Genomic DNA, 22,423 nt, shown 5'->3' with positions numbered 1-22,423 from the left:
AGGAGTTCAGCAGAAAATGCTCCCATCATGGTGTGAATAACTGCAGAGATCCACCTCAGTCATTCTTCAGGTGTTGTTTTCTTGAAGTCCTCCAGAGTGACTTTCCTGGCAGACCTTCCAGAATCTGCAGCTCCTTTACGGTTTGTTGCTTCTCGGGCAAACAGACGTCCGTTCAGTGTAAGAATTAGATCAACAGCTTCTTCCTGCATCTCCTCCATCTGACAAAACCCAGCATGTCTTTTTCAGGAGCAGCCAATTCAATCAGTATTGATGCTCTGTCTGAAACAATCCTCTGCCTCATTCACAGCCGGCTGCCCAACACCTGACAGAGCTGAGGGTCAGCGGCAGAGAAACACTTCTTCAGTCTGGAACTGAACATTTCAGCCGCTTTTACCACAAAAGCCACTGAGTTCTTGATGACAAACCTCCGTCTGCTATGTAGATGTATCAGTCCTAGACCCGCAAAGGTCTAGATGTGAAAAATGCATCAGAATTAGCAATTCACACACAAACACACACGTTAACATGCACACACACACTCAAAGTGGAGAGACTTTGTAAGACCCACAAAGCACAGTTACACTGAAGTACATGCTGTCACTTAAAACATAGAAGCCTCTCATATGGAATCAGAGAGGATAGTAACCATTAAAAAATGAAATAAAGTAAAACTGACAGTAAAACTAATTATAGGAATTATAAAAAAAAACATAAAAGCACAGCAGGCATGAAGGTCTTCATCATGGTAGGACAAAAACATGAAGAAGGGAGATAAGCAGAGCCTGTTTGAACTGCTGACTGTCTGCCTGTCTGCCTGCCTGCCTGTCTGTCTGCCTGACTGCCTGCCTGACTGACTGACTGACTGCCTGCCTGACTGACTGACTGACTGACTGCCTGCCTGCCTGCCTGACTGACTGACTGTCTGCCTGACTGCCTGCCTGACTGACTGACTGACTGACTGACTGACTGACTGACTGACTGACTGACTGACTGACTGCCTGACTGACTGAGAACATCATCCTCGCTGATTGACTGACTCCGCCCACCTTGGCACAGAAGGCATTAAGACATTTCTGCACCCGTCTGTCTGATGATTCGTGTGTATTTGCACTCCTGAAAACACATTTACATTTCTTTAGTTGGAATAATCTACAGTATATGTGTTGTGAAGAAATGAAACAAGATTTCCCCTTTGAGTTCAGCAAAAAACTACAAAAATAAACTTTGCACCAACGATTCAGTCATTTTGCGGATCTAAACATCACATTTACAGAGTACAAGTATATTTCCGCATCATAAAACAAACATCTGCTGCCTTCTGCTGCAGTTCCTCTAATGACCGCTAGAGGCTGGTGCAAGTAGGAAGCATTTCCCATTGACACCCATGTTAATTCAGATTTAGTATCAAACTGATGTGTTTACAAACTGAGATTTAAACTCATTTTGACAGAATCAAACTCTCTTTTTCCTTCACAATCAGACATTTTTGGCAATGTTGAGGTGGGTGGAGAAAACAGTTTATTCACAGATTATCTATCCAATTTGAGTTTCATATATTTACGTCACTCTGACAAAGTCCCTTTCAGTTTACAGGTAAAAATTTAACAAACATGGATTTCCAGAACGAAAATGGAGGAAAACAAACACAAGTTCTACAGAAAGAAGACTTTGAGGTCAAATCAAAAGAACAAAATATGAAAATAATCTCTGCTTATTCTTTCAGTGCAGTGAGATCCAAGAACCAGGAAAAAAGGATTATGGGATCTTTTTGCTTTGCTCCAGACATTTTACTGCCATTTATCAAGGATCTAATTCATCCTATGCTACAGAAAAATCAATGCATGTTTTAATCAGCTTTAACAGTGTTTAACAGCTGTAAATTATAGTCATGCAGTCAAAAGCCTATGATTTTCTTACTCCAGGCACATCGATCAATTATTTAACAGACTGATTCATTTCCAAGCCAATCTACACAATGATTAAAACATATTTGGATTAGATCATCGAACATGTAAAAAGACATTGAAAAATAGCAGTAAGCCAGCAGACAAAGACGGTAGTTGGCGTCCAGCTTGTTGTGTTGATTCTTTACTTTTCCAGACAAAGAAATGTGCTGGTAGCTAGAAAAACAACTTTTGACCTGCAGAATTCCCCGAGCGGCTCGTGGAAGGCAGCCCCCTCTCGCTGCTAACCCCTTCTTCTGTAGATTGTATAAATAAATGATGAGACAGCTTCCCCACAAGTGTACCACCCTCACCCCCCAACAGTTCACTCACACCCCCAGCTACGTGTTTTCCCATACAAACGGAGCGTGGCGTGACCCTATTAGAGCAGCACAGAAAGCCCACATGGACAGACTTATTTTCATTAGAAAATCGTCTCCTTTCCAGCGTATAAATGTAAGCTAAAAAAGATCAAAATAGGACTTTTTTTATGTTCTTACATGATCTGTTACTTATGGGGGTGTTAGAAAAAGGGACACTTCAGGATTTCTCCTCATTGAATCATCCAACACACACTTTTCACAAACTGTGTGTGCATTTTCAAACTCCACTTGTTCCATTTAATGACCCCTCACTGATGGCGCAGTTGATATGGAGGCGGTTATTGTGATTGTTGTAGGTTTTCCTATCTCCCCGCTGCAAGCGCACAGGTGTAAATCACACCGAACAGCCAGCTAGCCATAAAAGAGAATGGGATTGACTTCACTCTGATGATATTATCCCAAAGGGACACAGCAGTGAAACTAAATTCAGGTTCCTCCACTGCCAGGAGTGAAGGAAGGAAGGAAGCAAACCGCTAAAACCAGCCAAACAAATGCCCCACCCCTACCCCATCCCTCCACCCCGCCTTTTTTTCCCTTCTTATTCCCATTCAGCCCTCCAGCCACAATTAATTCTACCAATCATCTCTCTCATCGAGGCCAAGGGAGCATTAAGAATGCACACTCACCGGGCTGGGAGGGCCGGCGGCGCGGCGAGGAGCTGCCGGCCTATTGTGTGTGTTTATACACTGCAAGCTAAGCAGCTCCAGAAAGCAAACCACATCCATGATGGATTCATCCGTTATCACATACTGAGAAGAATGACTTCTGTGACAAATGAGGAAGAAAAGTCATCACAAGGAAAGATCCACTCCGATTCAAAAAGGTGCTTTTGGAGTTTTTCACACGCTCTTGTGGCGTTTTTCTGATGACGGAGGAGAGCAGTGAAGCTTTAAAATGCATTTCTAAATATTTCTTTCTCAAATTGTTGTCAATCAGGCGAAAAAAGCTGCTTGAAAAAGATTGTATTTGAGGTGTAGACAACATAGGCAGGCCACATGCTCCACTCTGTCCTGATGCTAGCAGACAAATACACGACGGAGTATTAGGGCCACAAAAGACAAAGTAATACTATGAGGTTGAAGCTGAAGTTTACACACAGTCCAGCAGGTGAACGGCATGTGCAGCGGCAGGTCTAGTACGTCTTAATCTGATCAAACTCTCTTGGATTTGAACAGGTGAGCTGAATGTTTGTTGATAACATTACAAATGTTTGGAAGCTTGTTTGATTTGCGTTGATTAACTTTTCATTCAGTGATGGGGGGCTTGCTGGATCTCTGCAGCCCGTTGATGAAGACATCGGTATCCCTGCAGATGTCCACTTCAGATTTCCTCCGTCTGAAGAGGCCCAGCGTTCTTCTGCTAATGTAACCGACGGTTTTCATTGTTTTGGGTTGAAAAGGGACATTTCATTTGGGGGGGGGGGGGGTAACACTGTTTTCATTCCCCTTTGGTGTTGTGGGCATAACAGCTGCATGATGCAGGGTATGTGAGGGATAAGAGCAGAACAAAGTATTGGTTTTATTTTTATAATGAAACTCCGATTTACCGACACTAAAAACGGAAAGACAATAATAAGACAATAATTGGGCTTTGAGTCGGCAAAAGGCTCAGAAATTTGTTGTGTTCGGAACCTATCAGAAAATAAAGCTTCAGAATGGATGAGAAAAATTCATAAATGTAATAACTTAGTAACACAATTTAACAACACTAACCTTTTTCTTGTAAATTTGACGAGTTTACGGTCATAATTGAGAAACAAATGTTTTTTGTTTGTACACTTATACTCCGTCAGACCAACAGATCCATGAACGTCTTTGGTTTCCTGCTCTGAGCTGGAATCCGGATCAGAGCTCCACGGTGGATAGATCTCCATTTTTGATGCACTGCTAATGTTGGTTTGGGGCTGTAAGCTAGCGGAAGGGTTTGTAAACAGAAAGCTCTCAACAAGTGGGAGGGGAAGGGGGGGGGGGGGGGCTGCTCCGTAACGGTCCAACCCTCAAATCAAAGGCAGTTTCTAATAAACTCCTGCCACTCTGCAGAAACTGATTTTATTTTACATTTTGGCTAAAAACGGCACAAGTATAATTAAAAGACCTCTGGGAAAAGTTTAAAAACAGATCAAAAGATGATCTAATTGGTCTTCAAAGATCTGAAACATGATTTAAAAAGGGTTAGCTCGGATAAAGTCTGTAAAATACGGAAACAAACAGTCAAAATCTGACATAGATTTGCATAAATTAACAGGAGATTTTGAAATAACTTTCTTCCTGGAAAAAAGTAATTCTTCCGATTTTCAAAGAAGCGTTTTAGCTCTGTTTACGGAAACAGGCATTCACAAAAAAAGCAGAATTTTGCTGGCATTTATTTAAATAGGCCCCTTCAGCATGATAACACAGCCAAGCAGAAGTGAACTAACGAGCAAAGTTTCTGAAAGTCAACTCAAATGGGTCATGTTTGGTCACACAGGTGCATTTATGAGACAAGGACAAAGTTAGCAAAGTAAAGTTTCTGACTAATCTGTGTCTGAAGACCTTCTCTGTTCATAATGAGCCCACGGAGGACAAACAGATGGAACATGATATGTGGGACAGGGACTAAACGGTCCAATGCACAGATGAGGGTCAATGAAGAAAGAAAAGGTTTGGAGGGGTCATTTTCATCCCATTAGGTTTTCTAACTCCCAGTCTTCTAAGCCATCACCTCTTTTCTTCGGTTTTGCTCCACTCTCCTCCTCTTTTCCTCCCTCTTTCCCTGAGCTGCTGCCTTGAAGTCTTATCTTGCACAGGCAGAACCGAGCCCAAGTTTGGCCCAGACCTTTCTCTCGCCGTCCTGCACCTCACTGGACCTTGAAGATCAGAACATTTTTTCAGACGTCCTGCACTTTTCCAGCTCTAGATAGACTGAATGGAAAGGCAAACTGATAAGGGAGCGAAGGGAAAAAATCCTTCATTTTATTGGGTTAATGTTAGTCTGGATGCAATCGTCTAAACTTTACTGCACATTTCAAGCCTCAGAAATGTAAAAATATAAGAAATTATCTATGCAGATTTCACAGAAAGGAAGCATTTTAGATGGAAAATATACTTTTTACAATAACAGTTGTATTTTGAGCCCTGTTATTATTAGCATTATTATTTTTCTGCTAGACACCATCAAAATCTCACGTCCATAAATAACACGGCAGTGTCCCCCATAGCAGTAACTGAGGAAAATCTAATCTCTAAAGATCGGGTCTGATTTCATGAAAGCTCTTTAAAGGAGAGCGCCGTGCCGGAGTCAGACTGGAAGGGGATAAAAGATAATTAATTCTTTGGACTCCTCACTATGAAAATCCTGTGCAGTGTTTTATTACAAGAACTGCAGTTTTTAGTTACAAATCAGTAAATGCTAAAGAATAAAGAACAGTTTTCTGTGTACATGTCAGCCACAAGTGTGTTTAAAAACAGCCGGAGCATTAATCATACATGTGGCAGCCGTGTGTTTTGTAGGATTTACCACCATTATCTGCCATTAGGGAGCTGCTATTTAACTGGCTCCAGTCCACATCCAGCAGTTTGGGATTGACAGGATGCTGCTGCTGGGATCTCCATCTCCTCTGAATCATCTGCTGCCTGCAACTTAGGATCATTTCAATCAGGTTTAGAGAAATGCTTAGTGAGGGATTCTCCAAATGCATCCCAGCAATTTCAACAATGATGGCCTTTTTTTCTTTATCAAGGAATTTCAATTATCATTTCTTTTAAAATCCTTTTTTTACAGGCTTAAATATATAAATAAAATTGAAATGAATTGAATTAGGATATTGATGACAAAATACTGAACTGATTTGAAGGCAAGAGCTTCATCTTCACACTAGAAGGGAAGGCCGATCAGTGAATCCGCTGAGCCTTTATGGGACAAGAAGCAGGCCTTTTGTCCTCAAGACGGACTTCCTGTTTCACTGAGGTGGGGGAAAGGTTAACTGCTGATGATTGGAGCGCGTAAAACCTAAAACGGTTCTGGTACGGGTCACTGGATAGACCAAAATTCACGGAGCCAGACTGTGTACCTGGAAATGTCGACCTCATGACCCCAGGATACCCCATGTCCTGCCCTGTGGCTCCATTGTCTCTGCAGATGTAAATAAATGTCAGAGGAAACCCTGACAAGATCACTTTGAATCCCTCTTAAAGCACAGCCGACAGTGGGCTAAACCGCATTAGTCAGGGCTGGTCTGTTCGGTCACGGCTCATTAAGGTAACAATAAGGGTTTTATGCTGTGCTCTTAGCAAACATGACTGATATTTATCATCATCCGCTCCGTAGAGAAAGGAGAGCATGGGAAATGTTATTCAGGTCTCACTGTGACGCTCTGCTGGAGAAGGAGGGGGGGGGAGGTCGGACCCTCCAATCTGTTGATTTAGCCACATTTTTCATATTCTCCATCCGTGCAGCTTCAGCCGGACGTATTTCACACCTTTTTCTGTGACAAAATATCCAGTCTACTTTGTCTCACACCTCCCCCAGAAACCGTTTTTTCCATACTTTCTCTTTTCTGAGCTTGTTCAGCTTCGCTGCAGGCAGCCAAGTGGAAGAAATGAGGGCGGGACCTAAAACTCACTGCATTCATGCAGAAAAACGGCAGCCATTGGTCTTTAAAACAGCAACCTGAATAGTGAGTCCTGATTACTTCATATCAGAAATGTGTTTTTAGTTGCTGTTTTACTGTCATAAAGAAAGTCAATAGTGCAATTTAAGCAAAAAAGAGCCTCTTTCTTGCAGCAGGCTCAATACTGGATTGCTGTAATAAGACAGAGTCACATGATGGAGGAGAAACGCTCTTTCATTCCAGCGTCTGCTGGCGTTCAGCATAAATAACGGTCTGCAGGAGCTTTTTAGAGCTGCTCGGCTGGGAGGGACATTGTCATTACAAACGCCTTTCTCTGCTCCCCTGGATGCTGTAGCCATTAGCAACCAGCATCAGGACCTGGCCTCTCCTCCATTTCCGCCAATTGCTCTCACATCGCTCAGAGACTGTGAGCGTGCATGTGAATGAGCAGGTGTGTGTTTCATGCATGTGTGTGCATGACATGACCCAGTGACACAGTGACAGGATTGAATGTGTCTGCGTTGATTGTTTGATCAAATGCAGTCTCGCGTTCACTGATTTATTCCTGATGTGTTCAAGCAAATCATTTTAGACGGTTTCGTATCCCGACTTGTTCTAAACAACAGAGAAAAAAAAGTCTGCACTCATTTCTTAGTGGGACTGCTGGATGGAAAACTACACCCTGGATGTTAGCATAAAACCATCAATAAGTGTTGATCAGGCTCACTCATTGCCTTTGCATCGCATGGCGAGCTACGGACCTTTTTAAATGCGCCTGGGATCAATAATGTGACCCCCCCCCCCCCCCCCCCGCACCACATTGCAGAGAAAAAAGAGCAGAACAAACCTGCAGGATGTGAAGCGTGAAGGAAAGAGCATCAGGACTGATGGCAAAATGAATACAGTGCTGGAAAAGCTGTTTTTTATACAATTTTGCAGTTTGAGCACATAGGCCGACCTTCATCGCCACACGCGTGTTTTAAATAAACTTTCATCCATTCTTGATTCTGGCAGCTTGTCATGTTTTCCCTAAATGCAACTCAGAAGCAGGAAATCCGCTGATTACATTTTTTATCATGTAACTGATGGACTTGATGAAAGTGACAGAGTTATTAAGGGCCCACATCATGCAAAATGAACCTTTTTGGGCTTTATTTATGTATTTATAATATTAATTTCTCTTGAAAGACAACCCCAAAGTGGAATTTTGGTCCGTTCACTCATTTGTAATTGTTCCTGTAAACCTGCTCTCTGAGCACTAGCCCCTCCAAATCCACAAAGATAAGTGGGTTCTCACACTGTGATGTCACAAAGTGAGGAACCGCCCCCCTGCCAGCCCCGCCTCCAGGCTAACCCCCCCCCCCTTTCTCCATGGAGCTGGTGGAGATCGGCTAAAAGTTTCATTTGTTTGAACAACGTGAATGTCCATCTTTGTTAAAGTTTGGATGTTCGTTTGTTTTCGTGGGAGAAACGCAGAGACGCTGCTGAGGCCGACTCTAGGATGACCTCATGAAATGGGCGGCAACCACAAAGAGAGAAAGGCGGAGCCTCAGAGATGGAGTCGTCTTACTCCTGGAGAGGAAAATAGGCTGAAAATAACTCATATTTAATACAAATGTGCCAAAGATAATATCCTATCATATATATGTGGACCTAGTTTATCACAACTAAACCTTGAAATAATTGAACCTCTTCAATTTGAACAGAGAAGGTCCAAAGGTTTCTGTCTCTGCCGTAACTTTGTGTGTTTTTTAAAATAATTTAATTATATCAAATTAGGATTAATACGCTATGCATTAACACAAACCTTTATGTATCCATATTATTGCACAGAACGAGACATGATAAACAGCTTTATTACTGCTTGGTGAATAATTGTAATGTATGCAGAGTGGGCTGATGGGAAGGGGTCCTCTGGGAGCTGTAGCTCTCAGTGTCCCCCTCCAGCCCCCGCCTTGAACCTCTCATTCCTGTCTTTCCTCCCTAATTAACACTTCTATTGGCATATCTGCAGAACTGAAAGAGAAAAAGCTACACGTCTATGCTCTAACGTATATATAAACCTATGGTAACCTTTCTTTCCATCATCACAAAGCTCCTTTGTGGAGCTGCATGTTGGGTCAATTCCTTTCATGATGAATGTGACCGATCGCGCCCCAGTGGCTGCTGGGAACGCCAAACCCGCTGTTGGATTATTCATCACAACTGTCCTTCCAGGACCCTAAATGCCACGGACCGGAGCGCCCCCCCAACACCCACCCTTTGTTGTGATGGATGCGTCCGATCCACAGGTGAGGCTGGCTGCTGTCTGTGCAACAGGGTTTAAGGTGACGTAGCTAAACACATATAATTATTCACACTTCACTCATTTTAAGATAGAAAAAATAAGTCCTTATCAAGGAAATTAATTTACAAGTTGGTGATTTTACAGTTTTTTTTATGTTTAATTTGAAAAACGTAAAAAAATAAATAACCTAAACAATTTCGTTTTTCTTTTGCTATTTCATGTCCAAAAACTATTAATATAATCTTTAGCAAATACTTGGATTGAATATTTTATTTTACATTGTACAATGAAAAGTAGGTGCATCATTCATTAAAAGAAAGAAAAAAAAAGACAAATAAATAAAAATTACACCATTGGGTCATTTATTTACAATGATCAGTCATTTTAAATTAAACTGTGTTTCAGTTACTAAAATTACAATCAGAAAGGAGCGTTAACATTGTTAAAAGTTTAATAGTCAACTTAAAATCTCAAGTAAACAAAAAAAGAATATTGCAAAGTTTCAATAGTTGAATTTTAACATTTTTTTTATCAAAATTTGAATTGTTTATACAACAAAACAAATTAAAAATATGAATGAGTGCCTCACAGGCTGTTTAGAGGGGGTCCATTTGCTTCCAGCCTCTCATCCTTGCAACTATAAAACATTCTTCTCATTTCTGAACAAGCCTGCTCTGTGTTGAAGCCTGCAGCTCTGCTGTGGAACACAAACGCTGCACCGCCGTGTTCAAGGGGAAGTTCTCATTTGTAAAGATAAACTGCAGGGGAAAAGGGCCAAAACTCACACATCTCCCATAATTACTCAGGAAAACACAGTCTGCTGCATTGGTACTGCCAGGGAGCCGTCTACGCCTCTGTTTGGCTTCAGGCAAGAAAGACTTTAGGCGAAATGTCTGTGTCTCTCTATCTGAGAGTGGTCTGACTTATCTCCTCACTCCTTCCTACACAACCCAGAGCTGCATGTGAGTCTGCACGAGCTGCTTCCTCTGCAGTAGAAGTGCAAAGGTCGTCTGCCGGCTAAAGAGGAGCGATTGCAGCGGTGCAGAGTTTGGCCCCCGAGCCAGAACCAGACGGATAAAGGCCAGCAAGCAGAGCAAGTGACGGACAAAGCATCTCCTGGGAGACGGACAATAGAACAAGAATTATGGGAAATTCATCAGCAAAAAGAGAGGATGAAAAGACTGCTGCCCTAAATAAATGTTTTATTGAATTTAAGAGTAAAATACATAAATGCAGCTTTCTATATGTGATTCAGCACATGAGTGTCATGTTGTTTTGGGACAAAGCCGCACTGCTTTTGTCTTCTTTTACCTTCTGTATTTGCACAATAGGTGCGTCGCATCGATACCACTGCATTCTCATTGCATTACCATAGATGCAGCCTCACGTCAATCTTAGAAAATCTTTTTGGTCCAATTTATCCTCCCAGAGAGTCCATAGCAAGAAAATCCTTAGGCCGACTTCATTTTAAAAGCCCCATAACCACAAATGGAAAAAACTGTTGTCTCTGGACTCATTTGGAGTCTGGCTCCGACTGAAACGTCTCTCATCACGTATTCTGCAGTGCTCCAGTTTGGAGGTCGATTTGTTGTGTGAGCCACATCTGCAGCTCCTGCAATGACCTTTAAGAGCTGAAACATCTGGGAATTAAACTCATTAGATTAGCATTCTAATGTCACTCTGAAAATATTTAAATGGGCAGAAAAATTGATCTCACCCTTCCCCTGACACCACATGCGCTGCATGAGCGTTTGTTCATGTGTATCTGCGTCTTTCCATCACCTGCATTACAGGCTGAGGTGGAGGAGGGGAGATGAAGGGAGGATGCTGCGTGTGGGGGGGTGCAGCGAGAGACAACAAAAGCCCAACACTGCTGCAGAGTTCAAAAAGGGCCCCTTTATAGACGGCATCAACCGGCGCAGAAACACACCTGTAGGCTTCAGAAACAAACAGGATGCCTCACCGTCTGCAGCCGCCGAGGATCAGAACGCCAAGCTATGCGTTTGAGCATTCAAAGAACGGAAAGAAAACACGTTTTAGCAGCGCTGCAGCTCACAAGGACTCGCTTTTTTCACACAATCTGTCTAAAAAACCAACAGAAAAACATTTTTATTAAATAGTAAATCATTCGTTTGTTTAACATAATCTTATTTTTGTCAACTACATATTTGTACTTCTAACACAACAGTTGTGAGGAAGATGTAGTAAAACAAGGAATTATTTTAAATGTGTAGCAGATATTAATAGATTCCATTCATCTCTGTATTTTATATTATTGACATAAAATTTTATCCTATACATGCATGTGCATAAATCTAAATAAAAAGATAATTATGGAGACATTTTTTTAATCAGAGCTTATAAAATAAAAGTATAATAATTATATAAAAATCTTGCAATTCTAATTCTCCCAAAATTTCTACATTTTAAATGTTTTAAATATTTTAGTAGAAAATGGACAATAAAAAAAAACTGTTATTCTGGTTTAAAAGTTGTTTGTTTTTGCAAAACGTTTCCTTTGATTTTTTTTCCTCATACATATATTTTAGATTTAAGGCTGATTAAAAAACATTAAGTGTACAAATGAACTAAATGGCTTGATAGTGCTCTGGTGTTGTTGCTGAGTCCTAATTTCATTCATTCATTCATTTCTATATCAGCATTTTCTTCACCAATTTCAATATTTTGTATTTGAAAGAGTTTACGACCTATTATAGACTGTTGTACATTGATCATAAAGAAACCATTTTTTTAGTTATTTAATTTAATTTTGAAAGTATAACTTTCCTTCCTAAGTACTTTGGAGTCCATGTCTACACAAAACAAACTGATGGTTTGAGCGCGACTGTCTCCAACATTTTTGCATAAAAAGAGAGAGAGAATCCGGTCAGAGTTATCCAGAACTGAAGCGATCATCATCTGCAAACCCTAACGGCTGAAAAGCCTCTCGGCTCGCAGTGATTGATCTAAAAAACACTTTGCTTGTATAAAATTTACATAATTACAGTACTCATCGCGCCATCACTGAGCAAGCAATCAGTCTTTGGAGGTGCGATGAACAGTTGTCAAGGCAACAGAGGCGAGGGGAGCACGCCACCGAGCACGCCACCGGCCTTGAGGGACAATCGGGAGGGTGTGGCCGAGGTGGCGGAGGCAGCAGAAGTGAAAGTCAAAGTTACAGAGGTTTGGTCCTGCTTCTATAGAGAGATGAAAAGTTATTTTACTAATAACTGCATGAGATGCCTTCCACACATAGATTTAAATTATTTCACAAACTTTAAAGGAAACTAGACGGAGCTGCATTTCCAGAAGAAAATCCAGGGTTGAATGTTATGTTGCTGAAAGAAAATGAAGCTTAAAGGGGAATAATTGGCCAAAAAAATATAATTAAGTAAAGAAATGATCAAAGTTGAGCATAAATAAAGTGAAAACAGCACAAAACAAAAAAGATATTCTTGTGAAAAACCCAGTACCGGGTATTGAACCAGCGAGCTTCTACTCCAAGGATTCCCCATGAATTTTAATGGAGGCAAAACTCCTGGAAATCCAGGAATATTTTGGAAAAGTTCAAGGATTTGAAGGACCAGAAGTCACAGCTGGAAAAAACTGAAAGAGCTGAACATTTGAATAGGTGAATGGTTGACATAGATACAAAATTGTAGAAGTTAAGGGACAAAAAACGGATGAAGATACTAGAATAAAGAGAGAAACAGGAAAACAACGATTGAAGGCTTTACAGCATTCAACAGATTAGTCCTAATCACCGCTAAAGACACAGTAGAGGCTATTTAACTTACGCTCACTTAAAGGAGAACGTCGTTTCACACCCTGCTGACCAGAACACAGTAGGTTTAATGAGGGAACCTATTTTGAAGTGTTAACAAATAAATGACAGCCAAGTTTCAGCTTTTATCTGTCTTTTCTAAATGTTTTTAACCTCGTGCCTCTTTTTGCTGACTCAGACGCATGATAACAATGACGATGCACGTGACCATCATGGTCGGTAGCATCCATGAGCGAGCCCCCAGAGGGATGACAGCTCTGGTATAGTTCTCAACTGGACCACCAAGAGAACCTCAGCAGCAGCTCAGACTGCAGCACTGAGGAGGACGTGGAGCAGCTAATGCGCTCAGTCTGACCACAGCTCAGCTTCCATCAATCAATCTATCTATGGAAGTACCACCAGCTGATGTTTTCATTATTAATCCTACATTGGTGATTTATGTCTAAAATATGACAGCAGCAAATTTAAGGTGACCAAACATAAACAAATGCATGAAGCGCTTCGGTTTCACAACTCAAATGGTAAAATAAATGAGAATTGATTTAAAACGGCGTGTTTTTTACTGCAGCATCCTCCAGTAACTGATCTGCTTCACACACAGATAAAGAAATCTTGAAGCCAAAGCAGCAGATTGACACATTCTTCTGCAGAGCATTTATGCTGTCTGTCATTCTGCCAAGGCCACTAACACAGAGAGGGATGGCTGTTTCCAGGCAACTGGGCAGCCAACATGTAACCACCGTCATCCAATCACCATCCCCCGATTCCCACTTTAGCCAATCATGACTGAAGCGGTTTAAAGGGGCGAAAACATGGCACCTGACCCTTCAGGTGTAATCTGATTAAAGGAAATCACAACTCTGAATCAAAGTATTTCAACATCAAGTATGTCATCAGAAATATCTTGTGTTGGTTTCAGCTGTTGTTGGTTTTCTGTGTGGAGTTTGCGTGTTCTCCCCCTGCATGCTTGGCTTTTCTCTGGGGGCTCCATCCTCCTCCTACAGTCTAAAAACATGCTTCATGGGTTAACTGTTTCTCTACATTGCCCCTCTCCCTCTCTCTCTCTCTCTCCCACTCCCTGTGTGAGTGTGTGCGTGGGGGAATGATTGTGTGTCCTGGTGACCTGTCAGGGTGAACACACCCATCACAGGGACAGTGTCCAGCCACCCTGTGGCCCCACAAAGGACCAAGAGGGATGAGAAAATGGGTGGATGGTTAAATCAGCAATGCTTTATTCATGCTCTTCTGTGCCTGTTTAAAGATCTGAAACTCCACTCAGATCATCCTTTGATCTATTTTTAAAGTTTTGTCTTTGAAATATGATTATGCCGTTTTTATCCCAAATCAAAAGTGCTCAGCACATAGTTTCTGCAGAGCGGCAGAAATGCATTATGGGCAAGACCATTGGCAGGGAGTAAGCCTACACTGATTTCCCACCATCCTTTTGTTTACAGACTCTCCCACTACCCTACAGCCCCCCACACCCCCAACCTAACATTTGGGGTGCAACCAAAATGGGGAGCAATATCTAAGCCATCCAGCTGGACAGTTTGGAGGAAAACCATAAACCACAATTTGTATTAAAACATACTCAGAAATGCAGTTTTAATCTTCAGTCTAAGTTGCAGCTGCCTCACAGGTGGAGGCAGGCTGTCTGCAGGGGAGAACCTGGGTAAATCTGTACCGTGCATGCAGATGGCCTGCAGGAACCTTTACGATCGTAGACCACCCCCCAGGTTTCTACGGGCATGCTGCGAGTGTCAGGTTGTAGTTGAGACACATGTAAGGTTAGATGTTGGTGATGTGAGATGTTAGTGAGATGCAGGCTCGTCCTACAGCGCTTTCTTTTTTTTTTAACTTCCCTGAACCCCGCACACGGCACTCAGCCTGGCCTTTTAGAGTCTTTAAACACCCACTTCAATTAAATTCTTGTAGCATTTTTCTGATATTGGAGGACATATATTAAAAAAATTAAGCTTAAAACTGTGTTTGTGAGTATTACGAGAAAATGCCATTAAAAAATATGCTGGGCGGGGCCACAAGCTCCCTGCTGCGCTCCGCCTTCCAACAGGGAGGGGAAAGGGGGTGGGGTTTAGCCACTGCAACAGTCCCCGCCCACAACAAAGTTTCAGCTGTTGAATTACTGTCGCTCTATAGAAACTGTCCTAAAGATAGCAGGTTTTATTATTTTTCTAAAAATGGCATAATCATAACTTAAAAAACCACTGGGAACAATATGACAATAGATCAAAAGATGATCAGTCGATCTTTAATATTTTCACTTTTCTGTGACAAAACCATCAATATGACTGTGTCCATATAGAGTAAAAAACAAATGAAAGACCGAGTTTTTCTCAGAATCCAGAGAGCTTGGACACAGGAATGCCTCACAAACAGACAACAGGTTGTGTTTCTGCAGTTTCCTCCTCCGCTGCCTCTCCAGCATCTCCAGTACCGTCCTCATGTTGACACTCATACGTTCAGGCGCAGAAATCTGTCCTCCTGACGGCGCCTGGCGGTTCTTGTGATCCTCCGTTCCCTCTTTGTGTTTGATCCTGCAGGTACGGAGGAAGTCGAGTCCACGGGACCCCCCCCCCCCCCCCCCCCCGCTTGTTCTGTTCGTTTATTTCTCTGATCTGTTCCAACAATTCAAATCTGATCATTTCTCAGCCTTGTGAATGTTCTATCCTACTGCTCACCTGCATCTGTTGTCTTTTAGGTCTAGTCTGAGCAGAAGAGGCAGCTCTGCGGGGGCCGTGACCGTCTGAACACGCCACTGACTCTCAGCAAACAGAACAACATGTCAGAAAAGGTCCTGATTTGATTTTTTTAGGTTCAGTTCCTGTGTTTTTTATTGTGTCTTTGTTTTCAAAGTGCTGAGATTGTCTGCATCCCTGTAACCTAATTATGCTCCCACTGGTATTTCCACCTTTTCTTGTCATTATTCTGTCAAACATCATCAGACCCCAGGTTAGTATGATAAAATGCCAACACGTATGCATCAAGTCCCACTCCAATTAGCTCTTGATTTATTTTCAAAGCATTCCCAGTGCTCCTTTAATTATGATGATGCTGTTTTTAGGCAAAATCAGAAAACCTGTCGTTTTCTAGCACATAGTTTCTGCAGAGCGGCAGGAATTCCTCAGAAATTCCCTTTCTGAGTTGTGGGAGGGATTGCTGGAGTGGAATAAGACCCCCCCTCATTTCCCTCCATCCCTTTTGTCAATATTCTCTCCCACTAGCTTACAGCCCCTCACACCCCCAAGCTAACATTACCGGTGCAACAAAAATGAAAGAAAAAAAGTTCTGATCCAGATTCCAGCTCAGACGAGGAAAACAAAGACGTTCATGGATCTAGTCGTCTTTAAATGGATCAACAGGCTTTTTTTTAAAATCTTCTTCTGATTCACTATGATTTGAATAAAAAAAATACAATAAAATGCCAAATTTAACGTAATTTTCTTCATATGTGTCCTCCGTATTGAGAAAAATACCAAAACAACATGTTAGAAACACCAAAAACACCGTTTTCATTGGAGTGGTTCTTTAAAACACAAATATGTGACCGAATTAGCCAAAAAAAATCTGGTTTAACTTTTTAGTAGGAAAATTCCAACTTTTGTTAATAATAAAGTATCGTGCAGCCTTGACAACGACTGATTTACAGATGTGTTTGGTTTATTTGAAGCTGCTCTGAAACCAGAGAGAGAAGCCTCAAACTATAAATGAACATGCAAATCAGGAAAACTGAGGACGCTGCGTTCCTGTCACGTTAGACCCTCAAAACAATAACATAGTGGCTCTCCGTTACTATGTTCTGCAGAGCTACAACCCATGCAGATGACAAAAACTGCACAGATCTTAAAAATGTATTTTTACAGCTTCTAAAAAATGAGGAATGACCCTTTTAGATAAAACAAATCAGCAAAAAACAACATTATAAAGGTCTTCCATCAGCATCTGTGTCTTCAGTCAGTGTCTGGGACTTTCAAAAGCACCAATGGAGGTACCTCCAGTAAAAATCCTGCACGACCGTGTGAATAATATGTGCCTTAGTGAACTCTTCTGTGGCTGAGCTTGAGGCTGCGCTCGTCATGCCTCCAGGGTATAAACACAAGCCACAGGTTTCATAAAAAGGAGATAAGTGACGTGTCAATAGGCCAAACTGAGGCCATTAATCTGAACAGAATAGGAACCCGGGTCTAACCACTGCAGCTGCAGCAGATGCAGGCAGGTCGGTGTGCAGCAGCAGACGAAAAGAGCCGTCCACTCACCTGCAGGGCGATAGAGTAATTAACGGAGCAAGAAAGAGAGGAGGCATTACCATCAGCACCAGCTCCACGCCTGCAGCCGTCAGTGACCCACCCGAGTGGGTCTGCAGAAAATCTGCTGTCATGAAAAATAACGAGGAGAATTAAGCATCTGCAAATGAGAGAAGCTGCAGGAATTCCTCCCAAATTCACAAAACAGATCCAGGGTTTTAAATGTCAGCTCTTTCATTTGCCCAGTTATGAATATACATTATTATCGTTATTCGTTAAAGACATGCTGAATTTTTGATCATTCTCATAGAATTCTACAGGTCTATAAAAAGCTTTTATATTAATCATAAATATATATTTAGGCTCGTTAGAACAATTCCATGTCAAGTGATCCTGCTGTGAATAAATGCAGGTGGGTAAGTGAGGTGTAAAAATGTCCCTCCAGGCCACCGTGGTTTTCACACAGCAGCAGCTGCACTCTGCCGATAAGAGCTGAACAGCATCACTTTGAGGAGAAAATGAAGTAACACAAAAAAGAAAGAGCACACAAACATATTCGGTTTCACGGCAGCCGTTTGCAGGCTCATGGATTAATAGACGCAAAACAAGGAAGAATCCTGTGAGACAAAGATTTCACACCATCTCTGGAAAATCGCAAATAAATTGCAAATCCACAGGAAAAGCTAACAAGCTGAAAGGTTGTTAACGTCCATTCGTGAACATTTTATAATTCACACAGAAACACAGAAGCAGAACTCCCTACATCTGACCCACAGATCCTGCCAGAATCTACCTGGAGAACATTTTCAGCAGGTTCTTTAGGCCAAACAACCCCCCAAATAAACTAGCTTTCCACCAGGTGGGGGGTTTGTTATGCAGAACACGCTGGTTAATGTGTGACAACACGACCAATAAATGAATCATTGACTTGGATTTATGGACAAGCTTGGGTTCAAACGTTGAGTTCATCTAGAAAGTGGCTCCTTTGCATTCAATGAGCTCCATTTTGACTTGACAAACAAACACAGAGCTAAAGGGAAGATATGTGAGAATAGACAGAGTAAGAAATCTAAGAACCAAAGAAAATTAGACTAAAATGAGGAACATTTAATGCTGAAACCACAACCGAATCTTCATAGACAGATTTAAAGTTTTATGCTTAATCCAAAAAAAAAGAAAGATACAACTTAGTTTATGATAAACCTGGGTGTTCTTTTTTACACTGAGCTGTATTTTATCCCACAAACTAAACACATAACTAAAACAGGATTTTATTATCCTAAAATTATTTCCAGACCCATTTTTCAGTCTTGCCAGCACCAGTGTTGATGCATGCTTCAATTTGTAGCAGATCATCGTAATGCCCTGCTCTCTGGTCTCCAACGAAGAGGATGTCAAACCTTCAGCTGCCTCAGCAGCTCATGAATCCTGATGGAGACCAGAGGGCGGGAAAACGTTTTAAAATGTCTCCCTGAGCGATTCAGCGTGGATGTCAAGATTCTTTTAATTGTTTTAACACTGTCTCAGCTGTCATATTTATATTTATTTATGTTTTTACAGGAGGAACCCTCACAGACATGGAGGTCCTCTACCACACATCTCAGAGTAATTCCTAAAGTCAAAACCAAGACTTCATTCCAGCCTGACAGTCCTCACCAGTGGAACAGAGAACCAGGGCCATGCAGACTGGTTTTAAAAGGTTTGAGTCCTTTTTTAATGGGGGGGTAGCAGTATCCCGATACTCGTCCCACAATACAATACATATCGCGATATTGTACTGAATTAAATTACAACATGCTTAAGCTCACATTTAAAAAATATTCCTTTAATATTTAACTTATTTATATATTCATCATTTTTTTAAATAATGGTTTTCATGAGATTATATATATTTTTTTAGTATTTATTCATGTCAGTGTGACTTTAAAGTTTATTTATAATCTTTGATTTCTTTATATTTCTTGTTTTAATTGCAGTTCTTTCCTCCTCCTGGGGATATATGGCTGTTTCAGTGGAACCTTCCAGATTGGGCTGCTTGCTGTGGCTGGGGGGGGGGGTTTCTGTCCTCTAAGATCATAGGTGTGGGGGGGTCACTGGTCACAGATCCCTATTTCCTCACTTTTGCATTAAGCCCCATTTCTGAAGGTCTTTGCAGTGTTTTTTAAATTTCAAAGATGTTTTTATTCTTTAAATCATTTTATGTTAAAAAGTGTTTTAGAAATACAATTTGATAACATGAATTATATCTTCTTTTAAGACCAGGAAACCTTTTCTTTCATATTTACATTTGTGCTCTAACACTAAACACAATACCTACTGTATTTCTTTTCTTTTCAACTGTATGTTCTTGTATTTTCTGTATGGAATTATTACTTCTTGCACATTTAATTTGTCTTTGTAGTCATGGGCCAAGAGTTTGTGTGTGTGTGTGTGCGTGTGTGTGTTATATTGTTAATGTGTTAAAAACCCATAAATATATATTTGAAAACATAGTAAAGTTTGATTTGCTGGTCCTATATTGAATGGAGCAGTTAGAAACGGTTGTTTTCATGAGCAGCTGTGGGTCAGGAAGCAGACAGCAGATCAAAGATAAAAGTTTCCATGACTTTTTTCAAACATGCTCTAAATCTCACCACAAACTTTAGCCTAACTTTCAGAAGAATATCTATGTTATGAGTGGAAGATGACGCTAAAGTGCACATCCTGAAAGGTCCTCTGGAGATGGACTTTTGCAGCGCATCCTTTCCCTTTGGGACTCTGTTTCCATTCTAAGCTGGTAATACTAAACTCCAGCCATGAATGAGCCATGCTACTGCTCATTCTACCTTTAACATCCTGGATGGCAGGAAGGAATCCAATACTTAATTTTATTAGATTATCAGCAATTTCCTGAGTCTATCCGATTAGAGGCACACTGCCCTTCAGGTGCTTGAGTTATCATCCTCATTTAAATGAGAAGGAAGTGTCCTTTGTTCTTATTTTCTGTTGTTTTTATCACTACAATAACATGCAAATCAATAACTTACAACCGAGTGGACCAGCGATGGTGTGTGGTGCACTGATTTCTCTTCCAGGCGCTGGGGTTGCCTCTTTGCCTGCTGTGTAGAATATGTATCACAGTGGAGTTTGTGTGCGAGGATGTGGGAGGATGAGCGTTTGTTTGTGTCACCAAGCAGCATGTGGTCGCTACACGACGAGTTTAAAGAGCAGCATGAAGAGAGAGGCAGACTTTGAGGACCATCGCTGAACATTTGGACCCAGAATTCCCTCCCAGCCTGTTCAGGAGCCACAGACCACCAGCAGACCAGAGCCAAGTACTTCTGTCAGCAGATTCCACTTAAAAAAAACAACAAACTACATTTTTTTCTCTTTTATGTGGAAACCAATTAAACCCCTAAAATTTGACAGGATGTTTTGTAACTTAGAATAAACACAGTCAATGAATCTGAAGTCTAGATCGCAGCTGAGATCTTAGGGTGTATTCAGACGGGACACATTTGTTCCCTTAACCCTTGTGCTATCTTAGAAGACCCCCCCCCCCCCCCCCTTCCATTGACGTGTTCTCCCTACCATGACAAAGGTGGATGAAGGTGGAAAGATTTCATGTAATCCATGGACACCAGTGAAGATCACAAATCATTGAAGAAAAAAGGTTCAGAGCACTGTCTAGTGGGTCTAGATGACCCAACTCCCAATGTTAAAGTGCCTAGGATAGCAGAAGGGTTAAAAAATAGACTCCGTCAACTACTGAGTATTAAAAGCCATTGTAAAAAGCTAGGTCTTTAGTTGACGTTTCAAACTGTTTAGGTCTAATGTGATGCAGATTCCATACATCATCCAACAGTAGACCACTAACGTGACAGCCATTCGTTAGAGAACGGCGTTTATTCCATCAGAGACAGGATGTGGCTTCATTTAGCTGGGAAATGCAGTCACAAAATGCAGACAACACCAGAAAAACATTTCAGGATTTGTTAAAATGATCAGAACATTGGATTGTGTTCTGATTTGGAAACTTTTCTTTTTGGATCAAAAATCCTCTTTGCTTACTGTGCAGACCTTTTGTTGTTGTGTGTTGATGTGTGTATGTAAGAACTTAGTGATGTACCATGACACTCTTGTGTAATGACTCTGTATTATCGACCGCCCCCCACCCCCTCTATCTACCCTTTCTGAAACCCCAAAAGTTTAAATGTGGGATCTTGACTTTTGTTTTTTGTCCACCACTAAATGTATTTTTCTTGCCTTTCGGCTGCTCTCTTTAGGGGTCATCGCAGCAAATCATTCACCTCCATGTGACCCATCTTCTGCTTCTCCTCACTCACACTAACTACACGCATGTCCTCCTTCTCTGCATCCATGAACCTCCTCTTTCCTGGCAGCTCCAACCTTAGCTTCCTTTGACCGACATCAGCACTTTCCCTCCTCTCAAACCCAAAGAGAACCTCAACCTCTTTAGCTGCTTTCCTCTCATTCTTGCTGAAAATCACACCTTAACCTTTGGTTATGTTAGAGTAAAGCTAACTCAGAAAACTAAAGTACAAGCTGGTGAAATTAGGTAGTACTGTGTTTTATATACTTACACCCCCCTGCTACAGTAAAAAGTGAAAGTATTGTCAGGACCAAAAAAACAATTTAAAGGCATTTTCCTCTGCGATAGAAAGAACATCTAAATCCTGAAGGGAATATCTTAGATGTTTTACTGTCAAAAACTTGAACAAACTTGTAAAAATTGGACTCACATAGACTACAGTGTAAGCATCATTTCCATTTGACAGATAAGCCACTTTATTGTTAAAAATGTCAACAAAAATGCACTTTAATATGTATTTGTTTAGATTAAATTACAGTAATTAAGGCACGCGAATATTCAGATTTGATAATATGTCAACACAAATTCCCTAAATAGCTTCATTAACAAACATTTCAATGCAGTTAAAATGGTTGAGATGATTTCATGTTAATCAAATGCCACTTCAGTTTGAGTGATACTCGAGGCCTGCAGTGCACGAGGATCTCCCCTCTGTCAGAACACTGATCACAGCCGGCCTGAAAATATCCCCAGGAAAGTCAAAGAAACTCTTATTAGTTTAGAAGAAGTTTTCTTCATGTTTCCTCTATTTTGTTTTCTTGTTATTCAGGTTCTGCCTCATTGCTCTGTCTCGGGGTCCCACTC

At 41.2% G+C, this 22,423-nt stretch overlaps 1 protein-coding gene across 1 annotated transcript in view; it reads right to left on the bottom strand.

Moving 5' to 3' along the window:
- xpr1a (xenotropic and polytropic retrovirus receptor 1a) overlaps window positions 1–22,423 on the bottom strand; it is a 72,734-nt gene that overhangs the window by 28,654 nt on the left and 21,657 nt on the right. The gene's annotated exons all lie outside the window — the stretch shown is intronic.

Source organism: Oryzias latipes, chromosome 4, assembly GCF_053564925.1.
Source record: "Oryzias latipes strain Hd-rR chromosome 4, Olatipes_Hd-rR_3.1".
Taxonomy (NCBI): Eukaryota; Metazoa; Chordata; class Actinopteri; order Beloniformes; family Adrianichthyidae; genus Oryzias; species Oryzias latipes.
The sequence above is the reverse complement of the archived record's forward strand: the minus strand, read 5'-3'. Positions and strand labels throughout refer to the sequence as shown.